Source organism: Tenrec ecaudatus, chromosome 18, assembly GCF_050624435.1.
Source record: "Tenrec ecaudatus isolate mTenEca1 chromosome 18, mTenEca1.hap1, whole genome shotgun sequence".
Classification (NCBI taxonomy): domain Eukaryota; kingdom Metazoa; phylum Chordata; class Mammalia; order Afrosoricida; family Tenrecidae; genus Tenrec; species Tenrec ecaudatus.
The window spans coordinates 15,274,504-15,285,039 of NC_134547.1; positions in this window are offsets into that span (position 1 = coordinate 15,274,504).

The window sequence follows — 10,536 nt, forward strand, 5'->3', positions numbered from 1 at the left end:
GTCTCTGTTTCATGCTGCCTGGAGAAAGCTAGAGAAGAACAAGGACCAATCAGCATCTTCTGTGAAATCAGGTCTGCGATCGTTAAACGTTTCCATCACATATTTCGACTGGGTGAGGCAGGACTGTTGAGCTGCCTCCAGTGACTTCCTCCTGTCTCCATGCTCCTTTATAGCCGCCCACCTCCTCGGAGCTGTCCAGCTCACGCCAACCCCACGGTCGTTGCTCCATGAACTTCAGCTGTATGGGTCACCGATGACCACCATGTGGTCAACCTGATGATGGCCTGCAAAGGGATTTAAATATGTTTGTGGACATTTTTCGCATGTTTGATTCCATGACCTTTTGGAAGCCCCCTTGTATTCTCAGTTTTTCTAGTCTTGGCCTCCCTTGAGCGTCTCACCTGGTCGGTCAATCACCTTCTCTCTGGAACCCTTTGTCCTTTTGATTTCCAAGTCGATGCCTCACCTGATGCCCCTCTAGCCCCACTGGCTGTGCCCCCCTATCTCGTAGCGGCTCTTTGGGGGTGCTGCTCACACTTCCCCCAGTCCCCTCAGTGGGGCGGAGCAGGCACTTGGTGATCGCCGTCAGTCTCAGGATTTTACAAGGGTTGATGTTGCTGGGTGCTACAGAGTCAGTCTTGGATTCTTAGGGACACAAGGGGACAGAACAGAACTGCCCCATGGGGTTTTCTACGCTTTAAACTTTTGGGGAACAAGTCTCCGGGTTGCTTCTGAAGAGTCTCTGAGTGGGTGTGTTAGTTATGTAATTTTGTGTCGACTTGACGCCGGAGGGGTGGAGTTTAACCTGTCAGTCGGGGCACCGCCCCGTGGGGCCTCCCTGTGGGTGGGTGTGACCTCCTCCTAAGGCAGGTCCTGGGAACCTCCCCGACCCCCTGCCTTCTCCTTCATGCTGGTGATTCACGCTGAGACCTGTCTGGAGATGCGTCCGTTGCCATTGGATCCACAAGACTTTGCACCCACCAGCCTGTGATCTTCCTGCATCATAGCCTGTGGCTTCTCGAGTCCGAAGAGGGATTTACAGGCTGGATTTGGACTTATGAACTAGTATCGGACTTACGGACTAGAGTTTGAGTAGGCTGGGATGGTTTCCTGAGATACAATTACTTCCTGATGTAAAGCTCTTTCTTACACATAGATGAGTGTCTCTGGATTTGTTTCTCTAGTCAACCAGGCCTCACACAGTGGATTTGAACCTTCACCCTTTAAATAATGTTATCAGGGACAAATGAGGCCCCAAATCCAATTTATAGAGACACACTTGTTAAGTCACACACCAGACAAAGACAGTCCATTCAGAAGAGGGAGCCATCAGCACAAGGCCAAGAAGACCTCTCGATTAAATAGGAGGGAAACTACCAGGAAGTCTGATTGATGCTAGGTGCTGTGGCCCAGGCTCCCGTTGGCTCCTCCTTGTGACACTGGGTAGAACAAAGCCAAACACCTGGTCCTGGCCATCCTCACAATTGCTCTTTGAGCTCCTTGGGGCTGCAACCACAGGCTGACAGCATCTGTTTTGTCCAGGGTCTGCCTCTTGTTTGCTGCCTGAGGGCAAAGCGATTCACCTGGCTGGTTAGGGGTCAAAGAATTCAATGCAGTTGGAATCTTGGGGAAGACTCAGATGTGGATTTCCTGCGGCCTTCTGCCAACTGGGTGTTCAGAAGGCGAACCTCTTAGATATGAACCGAGGCTTCAACACGTCTGTGGAGACTCTCCTGTCCCTTCTCTTTTTTTAAAAAAAATCATTTTATTAGGGGCTCATACAACTCTTTTTACAATCCGTACATACATCATTTGTGTCCAGCACATTTGTACATATGTTGCCATCCTCGTTCTCAAAACACCCACTCTCCACCTGAGCCGCTGGCATCAGCTCCTCATTTTTCCCTTCCTTCCCTGCTCCCCCTCCCCCTGAAACCTTGATAATTTATAAATAATTATTTTATCATATCTTACACCATCCGACGTCTTCCTCGCCCAGTTCTCCGCTGTCCATCCTCCAGGGAGGAGGTTACATGTAGACCTTGTCATCTGTTTCCCGTTTCTCCCTCCCCCTCCCTCCACCTTCCCGATATCGCCACTCTCACCACTGTTCCTCAGGGGCTCATCTGTCCTGGATTCCCCGTATTTCCAGTTCCTATCCATGCAATTGTATATCTCCTGCTCCAGCCAGTTATGTAAGGTAAATTGGGATCATGATAGTGGAAGGGGAGGAAACATTTAAGAACTAGAAGAAAATTGTATGTTTCATCGTTGCTACACTGCACTCTGACTGGTTCGTCACCTCCCCACATCCAGTCCCTTCTTATTCCATTTCTTCAAGCCCTTTCTGAAGCCCCTCCCCGCCCCTCCCTCCCAAAAAAAACCTCCCCCAAATTCCAAAATTTGCCCATGCCCAGGTGTTTCTGGATGAAGTGATAACACAGCTAGAATTTGCTTTTTTTTCCCTAAGGAAAAAGGAGAACAGTGTGCTTGTGCATGGGAGTCCAGAAAATGGAAGGAAAGCAGTCAAGTGGGCAGGATGAGCAGAGTTGGGTGAAGGGGCCCCTGTGGGAGTTCTTTGTACCATCGTTTGCTATAGGGTACAAAAGGAGACCCCAAATCTCGGATGTGACTGAAAGGAGGTCATTTGTTAAATCTTAACTCAGAAAAGACATGGCAAAGACACATGATCCCGATGAGAGGGGGGGCCATTGACAGGGGGTCATAATGGTCTCCGAGGGTCTGCAGGGACTCACAGACTTAAGAAGCCCATGGGAGGGCAGAGGAAATGGACACAGAAGCCTCACTGATGGCAGATCAAGGCATCAGTTACTGATGGGATGACAGAGGTGGGGAAGGGTCCGTGATGGAGATAGGTATAAGCTTGTTCCTTGGAGTTCCTGACCAAGGCTGTCAGGGCGTGACTAATGGCTGTGAGATCTCCATCAAGGACACACCCAGGCACACCCCTAAAGGAGGTGACTCTTCCCGGGACTGCCTAGGGGGAGTGGATGGAATTCACTTTCTAATTTACACTGCCTGAGGGCAAGACTGGTCACATCCCTGGCCCGAGGCTTAATCCACGAGGAAAGTGCAAACGGATAGGGGTTTTTCACTATTCCCCATGGCCTTCTGCAAAGCTGGGGTTGAAAATGTAAACTGCGTCTAATACACCATGGTCCTTTTGTGTGGTTGTTGTTTTTAAAATCCCTTGGTAAAGTCAGCCGAAGAAGGGGAGGAAAACCTGTCATCTTCAGATTCAAGCTTCTCCCCTTCCCTCTGACCACATCCTGGGTGTTCAACAAGCATCTCGCAGTTAAGGTCAAAGCCTTAACTAGCAGAGACATCTCCAGAGAGCATTGCGCTCTTTGATGTCCTATCTGTACATGGGGCCCTATTGACAACAGGAAGTTCAGGGGTGGGGTGGGGGGGACTTATGTTAACAGGGGTTGGGGTGACTCTGAAAAGGAGGTTACACAACTCGAAGGGTGACATTGATGTGGCTGGATGGAACAGGTAGGCGTGCGCTGTGCTTTTGCTCCGTCACGACCTCAACAGCCAAGTCCAAAGCTGGTGGATTCCCAAGGCTACTGTGCAAAAAAGCATCACTCTTAAAAGAAAAAACCTTTTTAAAAGTTAGTAACTTCTTCCTATGGTGGGATAACTCTAAAATCAGTCATGACTCCTGCTTCCGTTCAGACCCCATGTTGGAGCTCTGGGCTCCACCTTGCACGTAGAAGCCAGTTCGCCACTTGCTTGGTCTCTTATGTCAGCATCACTCTCCTGGCCTGAGCCACTGTCACCTCCCCTAGAGGGGCCATCAGCTTCCCGCCAGCCGTCGGCACCGCGCATACTTACTCTTGTGCACCGATTATACCGCTGGTCACGGGGCTTGGGAAAGATTAAACGTTTCTGAAAAGCACATGATGAAAAGTCTTCCTTCCGGTCCGGAACCTCATCCATCCGTAACTCTGTTACTCTTTATATGCAGTTGTTGGGTGTTGTCGTCAGTCCCCATCTCACCTCGAAGCCCACGTGCAACAGAGGAAAACACTGCCTGGTCCAGCACCATCCTCACCATTTGTGATGTTGGGGTCCCCAGCTGTTGCCACGGTGTCATTCCACCTCCTGGACAGCCTTCTTTGTTGGTGACCCTCTTACTGGACCAAGCCTCATGTCCTTCTCCCTCCTGACAACACTTTTATAGAATACTGGAACATACTGGTCAATGGCTTCTTGTTAGACTTGAAGTGAATTCCAAAGTCACTGTCATGGCTTGGAAGACCCTAGCAGGATCAGGAGCAAATGAGATGTTTCTGGATGGGATGGGAGAAAAACTCAATTCTTTAAAAAATAAAAAAGACCAGATTGATTGGACTTTTGGAGCAGGGGTCCTCAAACTTTTAAAACAGGGCCTGTTCACTGTCCCTCAGACCCATTGGAGGGCTGGACTATAGTTTTAAAAAATATATGAACAAATTCCTATACACACTGGACGAGTTGGCTGCTAAGCAGGACAGGCAGTGGCGGCAAAAACACCGAGTGGGCCAGATAAATGTCCTTGGCGGGCCGCATGTGGCCCTCGGGCCGTAGTTTCAGGACCCCTGCTGTAGAGACTCTCAGAACCTCTGAGACTATTATCTGAAAAAATCCTTTAAACTTTATACTGAAGCCTCACCCAAAAGTCACCTTTTAGCTAGGTAAGCGGTTGGCTCATAAGATAAACAGTCTCACCTGTGGGTGCTTTGAAAAATGAATCACCTCTATGAGCTCAAATGGCCAACCTGTCCTCTCATGCCAAAGTGAGACGGTGAGGGGGGCAGGGAAGCTAGATTCATGGAAAGGGAATAGCCAGAATGGAACCCACGACAATGGTGACACTGGAAAATGTAAACAAAGTCACTGAAAGGCACACATAACCCGCTGCCATCAAGTGGATCTAAGACACTACTGTCAGAGGAAACCAGCCTCCCACAGCCAGTAGGCACAATTGTACGGCGATAATATATGAAGATGACAGTAAAGTCATAGAGGCTAGGAAAGATAGGAGAGAGTAAAATAAAGGAGTCAGACACATTTCACAGTAGTATCCTCACCTCAACCCACCATCTTGATGGTCCACGTGGAACTGGGAGAAGAGAGAGCTCCTTTACTCTCTTGGGATATTTATAGGTAGCCATAAGACACGCATATTCAGTAGTTACATGTGTCACTTGGTGGATGGTATCTACGTCAAGGTCCTTGTGTTTACAGGGGAGGAAACCCAATACCTGCATTGGGGGAAGGCCCGAGGGGTGCTGGGTAACAGCGAGAGGAGATAGCAAAAGGATGTCTGCTTCTGCAGGGAGATACAATCAACCATGTGCTCACTTTAAGGCAGTAGAGCTGTTAGGGGAGAATCTGTGGGAACGATATCTAAAGCAGGAACATGGACTTGGACTTGGCCTCTAACTTACCACAGTGGTGGCTTTCCAGATTCCCTCCGCTATAAGTTAGGGAATTTCCCTCCGTGTTAGTTTCCCACATGCTGTGACATGACATAACAGAGAACCGTCCCATCGGGTTTCTAAGGCTGTACATCTTGGTGGGAGCAGAATGCCCCATCTTTCTCCCGTAGAGCGGCTGGCGGGCGCACACCTCTGAACGTCCGGTTAGCACACAAGCGCTGTAACCATTGAGCCCCCAGGGGTCTGTCAAGAAATGTTGCGTGTGGTGCCCTGGAATTGGTTCTGACTCATGTGAATGAATGAATCACCACCTGGTCCTGCCCTAGTCTCACAATCGTCATTCAAGAGCCCATTGTTGCTGCCACTGTGTTACTCCATCTCCTCCCAGGCTTTCTCTCTCTCTTTGGCTGACCCTCCATGTGACTGAGGATGGCATTCTTTCCCAGGGACTGGTCTCTTCCGATAACATGCCTGGAAACTGTTCAACGGGAACTTACTGTGCGGTGTAAACTTCCACCAGATCACAACATCTTCCTTCTCTATTTGCTGCTGCAGTAGAATGACCACACGCGGGCACCTTTGACAAACCGAAATTTTTCACCCAACTTAAAAAAATTTTTTTTAAAACCCTCGCCCGCTGTCATTCAGTCCCTTCTGACTCCTTGTGACCCTAGACGACAGAGCAGAACCGCTCCTTGGGGTTCCCAAGACCGGGAATCTTTACAGGGTTAGCTGTGTCCTTCTCCTGAGGGGTGGCTGGGTGGGGTTGAAGGTCAGGCGGTTAGAAGTCTGACCTCGGGGCCCTGGCTCTAAGCGGAAGGCGTTCTGTGTCGGCTGGGGATGGGGAGGTCCCTCTCTCTCTGAACTTAGGAACTTCTCTTCTGGGCTGTCTTCCCATCACCACTCTGTTGGTTTAGTTCATCTTTGTATCTCAAAAGAGATCAGATTAAAATGCACCTTACACTAACCCTGCCTCATTCACACAACAAAGATAACCCATCCCCAGGTAGGGCTGTAACCCTGGGGACAGAAGTTAGGATTTACGTACAATACACATTTGCGGGAGTGTGTGTGTGTGGAATATTTCATATCACACATACGCACAGCCTATGAATCTGTGCCCCCTCCCATCTACACCTCTGTCTCCACTCTGGCCACCTGGATGATCCGTGAGCAACCAGGTCCACTCCCATCTTGGGGTCTTCACACTTCCTATTCCTCATCACAAGGACCATTTCCTCACCTCCTCTGGGGCTTCTGCTCAAGTGTCACCTCTTTGGAGCAGCCTTCCCTGTCCCTCTATCGCTTTCAACTCCCTTACCCCCATTTTCTTTCCCCAGAGCCCAGTCCACTGGGTGCCATATTACGCTGTGGGGGTGAGCTGCAATCGAGACCACCCCCAACTCACAGCGACCCCATGCATAAGGCACCGGATCACTGCCCAGCTCTGAGCCAGCCTGTAGTCAGTTTCGGATGAGGCTGTTACCACCCAGAGGGGTTTCCAGTGGCTGATTTGGGGAGTAGATGGCCAGGCCTTTCTTCCTACTTATGGTCGTTACACGATCTGGTGTCCACTTAAGATGATTAAGAGTGAAGGGGTGGGGTTTAGCCTGTCAACCAGGTCACAGCTTGATGACCTCATTTGGAGACACTCCGGAGATAAGTAACTCACTGGAGGCCAGAACCACATACTCTCTGCTTCATCTCCCTGTGAGACATTCCTGTTGACAAGCCACACGGAGGCACGCTGGTGGTACCAGAGTCCTGGAGCTGGAGGAGCCATGCGGAGACCCATGCCAGCGCTGAGATCCTTCCAATACCACTGGATCTACAAGGCTTTCCACCCACTGGGCTGTGATCTTCCTGCATTCGGCGTCATTGCATGTGTTGCGTGAGTCTAAACAAGAATTTATGGACTAATATTGGACACATGCGCTAATATTGGACTTAATGGACTTGATCTGGACTGGGCTAGGATGTTTCTCAATATACAATTGCTCTTTTATATAAAACTCTTTTTTTTTATAAAGCTCTTTCTTATACACACGAGGGCCATGAATTTGTTTCTCTAGTCTACCCAGACTAACACACTATTTTTCATTTAGAGGCTCTGTGGAAACCTGTCCAACATGGGAGCACCATGCATGTGTCTGCTGAGAGATAAGTGGTGGCTGAACATGGAAAGTTCGAGTTCTACCTGTCATCTGCCAGCGGCTTCATTTCCTGCCCCGTCATTTGTTCCACCGCCTCCTTCCTGGCAGGCCGGCAGGCTGTCGTCGTCATCTTGGTTGCACCTTTAGGTCCTACAGTGGTACGGGGCAGACTAGGGCTAGGTATCTGAACGGATGGAGCGAACGGGGCAAAAGGTATGAACTGATGAAGAGGCCATTCGGCAACGGCCTGCATTATACTCAAAGCAGAGCCGCTTGGACCTGCCAATTCCACTTGGCCACGGTTGTCTAATGGTGGGTCACCCCTCCTCCTGCAAGGGCAGCCCCTGCTCGTGATGAGGGCAGAGGTCACAAACAGCCTTCCTTCAGTGCCCGGCACTTGGGGGAACGGTTCCTAGCTCACTCCCATTGAGTTGATTCTGACTATAGGACAGGGTAGAATTGCCTCACGTGGGTTTCTGACTGGAACTCTTTACAGGAATAGGAAGCCAAGGCTTTCAAACTGCTGACCTTGTGGTTAGCAGCCCACCTGACCATTATGCCAACAGGGGAAATGGTTAAAGAAATGTTTGAAAAAAAAAAAAAAGCTGCATCTCACTGGCGTCCTATGGATGGAGGAGGAAGGTGGTTCTCGGGGTGCCTGACCGCAGCGCTGACTCACCACTGGGCCGGCTGTCTGGTGCCAGGGGAATAACGTGGGTTTGCCCTGGAGTGACACAGGCGTGGGTTTGGATCCAGGCCCTGCTGCTTCCTGGCTGTGGGACCTGTGGTGAGGCCCTTCTCTGTCAGACTCATCTCCGTCCGTCTAGTAGGGGAAAGGAGGCGTAGGCCATTGGGGTGAGGCACAGCAAGCAGGGAGCACACAGCCCGCCACAGGCAGCCCAGGCCCCATGCCAGGCCCTGCTTGCCCTCTTTGAAGTCGTGTCCACCTCTGATGGGTGGGCGCCCTGATGTGAAACTGGCTTGGAGGTGGGGCTGGGGGTCTGGAGATGAGAAATTCACCTAAGGAAAGCACTTTCTGAGACAGGTGCTAAACAGATGTAATGCAGAGACGACTTGAACTAGCAGGCTTGTCTGGAGCATGCAGGTAGACACAGGTGAATTCAGTGTTGCTGGTATCACCGGCCAGGCCAGGAGGTCCTTGAGGGTGTGTGTGCAAACAATGTGTGAACTACTAACCTGAAAGGCTGGTGGTTCAAAGCCACCCATGGAAGCAAGGCCTCGAGAACTGTCTGTCAAGAGTCTCACTGCCATTAAGTCAATTCCCGCTCATCTGGACCCCGCAGGACAGGGTAGAACTGTTGCTGTAGCTTTCTGAGACGGGACAGTAGAAACCCGGTACTTGACCATATCAGTACTTGACATAATCAGATTTCATGAAATGTTGAGAAAATTCTGCATCGGAGCTGGAACAAAACATCAGAATCTGACCCAACGCATGTGATTTTTGTAAACAAAAGCAGTTCGTGTTTCACTCAGTTGGCGTTGTTGGTATTCATTGTTTAACCTTTTGCAGCTGTGTCCCAAGCATTTTGCTGTAACTTTCGTGTTTTTTTTTTTACTTTTTGTACTGTTTTAGATAAAAACATGGGTCCTAAGAAAACGTTTTTTGAATTATTCTGATAAGGAACTGGTTAACCGTGTTACTGAGATTGGTGATCATTTAGTAAACCCTTTTAGAAAATAAGTTACGGAAACGCCAACAGAAGACATTAGACAGATTTTTATTTTTTTGAGAAAGCCAGTCAGGTCCTAGTGAAAAAGGGAAAAAACTCCTGAAAAGCAGTGACTAATTGATTTTATGGGATTCGCATCCAATCAATGACTCTCCATACCTCCTTCTCCACTTCCGTGTCCACAGATCCAGATTCTCATCAATCTCAAGTACTGTAGTTATTTTAAAAACGTCCTTAATGTGCTTCTTAAATTATTTATTATTTAATTCTTACTTACTTTGAAATTTTGGTGTAATGTTTTGTATACAACAGCAAGGTTAGGGTAAAAACTTGGTGGTCCAGACGGATTAATCCGATTTCAGTTATTTATGGGAACTCGACTGCATCGCATCTCCATGCTCCTTCTAGAATGGATTAGCGTCAAGGTCGCCGGCGGTTCTACTGTAACTCTTTAGGAGAGTGGAAAGCGCTATCTTTTTGCCTGGTGGTTTCGAACTGCTGACCTTGCAGCTAGCAGTCCTCGGAGGATTTAACCACTTGAGACACTGGGGCCCCATCTAGTATTAAATAACAATAAAACCCTCATGCCGCCTCATAGCGACCCCCTGTGGGTTTCCAAGGCTGTGACTGTTTATGGGAGGGGGAAAGCCCCGTCTTTCTCCTGCGGAACTGCTGGTTTCAAACTGCGGACACCTCGGATCGCAGCCCCACTCCCTAACCACACCACCACCAGGGTTCCACCCTTCTAGGATTACGCACTCCAAAGTGCCTTTTTAAATAACTCTTAAATCAGATGGCAAACTGGTATATTTCCCACCCACCTCTATAACCAGTGAACACACGGCACGCGTGCTTTTGCACAATCTTCCATTTCCCCTAGGAAGTCACCAGCGCACGTGCGCAGGCTGCGCGCCGCGGGCAAGACGCACCCTCCAGCGCGGCTTAACGCTGGGCGCGGAGCGCAGCCGGCGTTGGATGAGAACGCGCGGTTGCCCGAGCAGTTAGAAACCACCAGCAAGTCCCGGGGGAGATAGGTGGCTGTCGGCTCCATAGGGACTTACAGCCTTGGAAGCTGGGGGACGGGGCGCTGGCTTAGGAGAGCGCAGAAGGGTTTGGGTTTCTGCTCCCCTCCAAGTCTTCCAGCGCCTTTAGGCTAACGCCTACCTCTGGAGACCTAGGAGCCCCGGCGGCACCGTGGGCTATGCTCTGGGCCCCCAACCACAAGGTCAGCAGTTCTACTCC